Source organism: Esox lucius, chromosome 21 (genome assembly GCF_011004845.1).
Source record: "Esox lucius isolate fEsoLuc1 chromosome 21, fEsoLuc1.pri, whole genome shotgun sequence".
Lineage (NCBI taxonomy): Eukaryota > Metazoa > Chordata > Actinopteri > Esociformes > Esocidae > Esox > Esox lucius.
In genome coordinates, this window is record NC_047589.1 from 31,484,090 (window position 1) to 31,490,234 (window position 6,145).

Genomic DNA, 6,145 nt, shown 5'->3' on the forward strand with positions numbered 1-6,145 from the left:
GGGTGGAGTCACATTAGGGATGGGCTACAGAAGGCTCCACCCTCTCAGCTGAACCAGAGCACGTTCCTCAGTCGTCACCCGTGCACACACACACACACACACACATAAACACACACACACAAACATGCACACACACTCACACACACTGGCCCTGCCTGCGATCTTCATGCTAGTCTGCAGTAAGGAGAGGAGTAAGGAGAAATGTTTTCTCAGGTGCTGCAGAACAGACTGGACTAAACACAAAACAGGACTTTTAATACTTTTTGATGGCTTGAATGGAAATAAACATATATAATATTTTCCAAATGACACAGAGATTCCATTTTTCACAATGTGTTATAGCTTTAAAATATCTTTCGAGTCTGATTTGTTTGAATGACTGTTTTTATCCCCTCGTTTTATTAAAGCTCAGAAATTAGTTTACTTCCTACAGGACACTGAGACAGTTGACAGTTAGATCTGTGGATTTGGGTAAAATCCCTGGTAGCATGCCTTGTAGAGTATTAGTGTTAATCACCAGTTCTGACAAACCTGACCCATGTTTACAGGTTAGGACTGTACTAAATATCTATAGTTACTAATCATAACCCGCAGTTATAGATTGTCAATCTAACATTAATTTGTGGAGTCATTACTAAGGGAAACCACCCATATACCGCAAATACATAAAGGAGGGGATATTAGTGTCCTTGATAACATTCCACCTTGAAAATTATCAACCTATCTAAACTGTCTTGTCTTGATAATTATCAACCTATATCTAAATTGTATTAACTTAATAATTATCAACCTACATCTAAACTGTCTTACCTTGATAATTATCAACCTATATCTAAACTGTCTTGCCTTGATAATTATCAACCTATTTCAAAACTGTATTAACTTAATAATTATCAACCTACATCTAAACTGTCTTACCTTGATAATTATCAACCTATATCTAAACTGTCATAAATAACCAAAATTCTGGAGACACTGGTAAATATACAGCAGCATTCTTTTTTATCTGACAATTACATATAAATAATAATGGTGTTTTAGAGCTGGACACTGTGCTATTACAAACGATACATTGGCTGATATTATTGCCAAAGCATTGGATGAGAAATTAAAGTTTGTTGCTCTGCTTATTGGTTTACCAAAGGCTTTTGACACAGTTGATAATTTTGTTTTGATGGAAAAACTGACTTCACTTTACCTACCTGGTTTCAAAAGTATGTCTTTAATAGATTCCAGGCTATAATAAGATAGATCTAGACTATTATAAGATTGATCCCGGGCTATTATAAAATAGATCCCACACTATTACAAGATTGATTCCAGGATGTTATTAGGTAGATCCCAGGCTATTATAAGCTTGATCCCAGGCTATTATAACAGGTTGGGAATCTAAATGTGTTAATATTCACAAAGGAGTTTCACAGGTTTTGATTTTGGGTTCTTCTAAGTTCACTGTATATAAATTAATTCTAAAATTCTGCGAGAAACTGACATCTTCCTCTTTATGCTAATGTTACAGTAGTGTGGACTGCTGCTTTCATTCTTGCATAAGTGTTTTCACACCTACAGTTTGATTGTCAAGTGTTACAAAATCCATTTATGCACTGTAGATTGGTGTAATTTCAAATTAAGTATCATATTATCTAGGTTCCAAAATCTACAAGCGGCTGATCTCAGCTGTACTTACCTTGATGGTTCTGTTGAAACATGCTCCATCCTGGGATCTGGTTGGATGATCATCTTTTAAAACATACAATGCTGAGCTGGTGAAACAAATCATGTCTATCATCTCACCATAGAAACAAAATAAAGCTGCTTTTGAATAATACGTGTGTGTGTGTGTGTGTGTGTGAACTGCATGTGTGTGTACTGTGTGTTGTGTGTGTACTGTGTGTGTGGATACTGTGTTTGTCTGTGTGTGTGTGTGTGTGTGTGTGTGTGTATGTGTAAATAGTCTGAGAGATTCCTAAGCAGAACCAACGGTATGTATTGGTTACTGAACACATTACATACATACATACACATGCACACACACACATACATGTATAACAACATACATACATTTTAACACAAAGAAAATAAAGCCTTTGATTTTCCTAGTTTCCTCGTTGAGGTCCCACATGGACTGTATCCCCCTCTACTGGCCATCATTGACAATTACATTTCAGTAAATCCTGACATCAGCGTGCTGACAGGTTTCCCTACAGACAGGGAAAACCCTACAGACAGGTTTCCCAGTAATACCACAGACAGGTTTCCCAGTAACACCACAGACAGGTTTCCCAGCAACACCACAGACAAGTTTCACCACAGAGACAGCTCTCCAATAAAATTGCAGTGTTCCCAAGTAACACCAGAGAGAGGGTTCCCCAATAAATTCACAGAGACGGTTCTCCAATAACTTCACAGAGAGGGATCCCAGGCAACACCAAAGAAAGGGTTCCCAAGTAACGCCAGAGAGAGGGTTCCCCAATATCATCACAGACAGGTTTCCCAGTAACATCACAGAGAGGGTTCACTACTAAAACTTTAGGGAGGGTTCCCCAAAATCATCAAAGAGACGGTTCCCCAATATTATCACAGTGTTCCTTAGTAACATCACAGAGAGGCTTCCCCAATATCATCAGAGAGGTTTACCCCTGACCATCACAGAGACGCTTCCCCAATAACATCACAGAGAAGGTTCCCCAATAACATCACAGAGAAGGTTCCCCAATAACAACACGGTTCTCCAAAAACATCACAGAGAGAGTTCTCCAATAACATCACAGAAAAACTGAGTTTCCCAGTAACATTACAGAGATACTCTACAGAGATGTAGGGGAGGGATGGTGGGAGAAGGAGGAGGAGGTGTAGGGGAGGGATGGTGGGAGAAGGAGGAGGAGATGTAGGGGAGGGATGGTGGGAGAAGGAGGAGGAGATGTAGGGGGAAGAATGGTGGGGGAAGGAGGAGATGTAGGGGAGGAATGGTGGGAGAAGGAGGAGGAGATGTAGGGGAGGAATGGTGGGGGAAGGAGGAGGAGATGTAAGGGAGGAATGGTGGGGGAAGGAGGAAGGATGTGAGAGGATTGAAAAAAACAGAGATGAGAGGAGGCGTAAGAGGGGATATTCAAATCTTTCCCTTCGCCCAGGGAGCAGTGCTGCTGGGTTCCGGCTGCTCTTTGTCTGAGAAGCACTAGGCTGTATACATTAGAATGTGGAACTTACATGGTTGAGGAACATCATTTCTGTACATTTCAAGCGTAGCTGTCTGCATAGTGACTGGGGCAGCGGCAAACATTCCAAAATCTCATTTGCAGGAAATAATCACATTTGAGTAGTTTCATGCAAATAAGGATAAATCTGAAGATGCAACATAAACAAAGTTTAACTGCCTTGATCCAGGACTGAACATCATATTTTTACTTGCCATCTCTGTTTGTTCAATGTGACAGTCTTTCATGTACTGGTCAGATGCTGTATGTATTGGTCAGATGCTGTATGTACTGGTCAGATGCTGTAGCTACAGGTCAGATGCTGTATCTACAGGTCAGATGCTGTATCTACAGGTCAGATGCTGTATGTATTGGTCAGATGCAGTATGTACTGGTCAGATGCTGTATGTTCTGGTCAGATGCAGTATGTTCTGGTCAGATGCTGTATCTATAGGTCAGATGCAGTATGTATTGGTCAGATGTTGTATGTACTGGTTTGATGCTGTATGTACTGGTCAGATGCAGTATGTACTGGTCAGATGCTGTATATACTGGTCAAATGCTGTATATATTGGTCAGATGCTGTATGTACTGGTCAGATGCTGTATGTACTAAGCAATCTGTGCTACTGAAACACCACTACAGTGGCTCTCAAAATATTTCACCCCCTTGGACATTTTGTGATTGTGTTGAATAACATAAAATCAAGTGTTTTTGCAACACAATGTTTTTGCAGTTCATGTTAATGAACAGGACGAAACATGTTAATGAACTGAAGAGTACATGTTATTGAACAGGACAGAATGTGTTAATTATTTAGGAAGTTACATGTTAATGAACAGGACAGAATGTGTTAATTATTTAGGAAGTTACATGTTAATGAACAGGACAGTACATGTGGATGGCCAGAAGGGGGCAGTATCATCACTGCTAATGCTCAATCAAATTGCACCTCCCCCCCAAAAAAGAGAGCTGGATTATTTGCTACTGCTGTATTTCAGAGGACTGGAGGTAGGGTCAATGTTAAGGTCAGCATCTACTGTGACCCATCTCGCTCGTTTACTCCCTAAACCCGGGGGTTAGCAGAATCATGATGTTCTGGAACGAGACAGACCTTAAGACCTGTTGCTACATCTGGGAGCCTGTGTCATACTAATAAAAGACCAACAGCAGAAAGGAAAGTGCTCATTCATGTGAAGTTGTATCTGTTGTTCATGTTCAGTAGTGTGTCTTGATATTGTCCTATTCCACACATACAGCTATAAATGTAAGACTTCATTTCTAATTGATTAAATACAGTATATATATTTTGTTTGCCATCAATGTACACACACACATCCCCTTAATGATTTATAAATCTGTGCACATTTATTGAAATAGAAAATCTAAAATATTTATTGCACATAAGTAACCAGATCCTTTGCCATGACACTCCAAGTTGAGCTCAGATCCATCCTGTGTCCTTTGATCACCATTCAGATGTCTTTAAAACTTGATTGGAGTCCACCTTTGGTAAAGCTTATTGCTTGGACTTGATTTAAAAAGGCACACACCTGTCAATGTCAGGTCCAACACCACACAGTCCATGTCAAAGCAACAAAAAAGCCATTAAATTCAAGGAACTCTCCATAGACCTCACGGCTTTGAATTGGGGAAGGTTTTAAACAAATCTGCAAAAGCACTGAAGGTTCCCAGAAGCACAGTGGGCTCCATCATCATGAAATGGAAGGGGCTTTGAGCTGTCAAGGTACCACTCATCACCTGGCAAATGCTATCCCTACGGTAAAGCATAATGGTGGGAGCATCATGCTATGGGGATGCTCTTCAGTGAAATGAAATGGATGAACAGAGGAAAGTACAGGGAGGTCAATGCAGATCCTGATCCAGAGTGCAAAAGACCACAGGCTTGGGAAAAGATTTATCTTTTCACACAACAACGACCCAAAGCACACAGCCAAGACAACGCTGGAGTTGCTTTGGGACCAGTTTGTGTACCAGCCAAACCCCACTGAACATCTCTGGGATGACCAGAAGATCACTGTTCACTGACGTTCCCCATCCAATCTGACAGATCTGAGAGGATCTGTAAGGACGAATCAGAAAAAATGCTCAAATCCATGTGTGCAAATCTGGTAGAGGCATACCCAAGATAATTCAAATCTAGCAGATACATACCCAAGTTGACTCAAATCTGGTAGAGGCATGGCCAAGAAGGCTCAAAGCTGTTTTCATTGCCAACACTGCCTTCATAAAGTACTGAATAAATGGTCTGAATACTTATACATTTGATCAATTATAAATTAAGTCAGAGAGACAGAGGAAGATAGATGGAGGAAGACAGAGAGAGAAAGAAAGAAGAAAGGCAAAAGAGAGGGAAGGAAATAGAAGGGAGACAGAGACAAAGAGAGGGAGGGAGACAGAGTGATTAACGACAGAGAGAAAGATGTGAGGGTAGAGCAAAAGAAAGGGGCCAAAGTCTGGGACACTAAACTGCCTACTCAGCTGTTCTGGTAACCCTATCCACACAGTCCACCTGTGCAGGTCTGGCCTCTGCAGTCCAGATTACATGACCCCTGCTGGGTAGAAGGGACCTAGCGATTGTCCCTGCTTGGTCACTGGGCTAGCTGGTGTAGCATGACCGGGCATACAGCCAGTCACAGCTCTGATTCAGGACATTACAGTCCACCCTGCCCCTGGTGTCCACGTCTGTGCAGCCAGTCACTGCTCTGGAAGCCATGGTGTTTTTTATTGATCCCAGCTTATCTTTTGCTGGAGGTCAAAGGTTATAACAAGGCAGTCAACTCCTATAAACATTCATGTTCTGCCTAGTCAGGTATAATAAGGAAGTACGTGTGTGTGTGTGTGTGTGTGTGTGTATATGTGCATGGGTGTGTGTGTGTGTGTGTGTGTGTGTGTGTGCTGAGAGGACTTTAGTCCAAGATGTAGAGGGC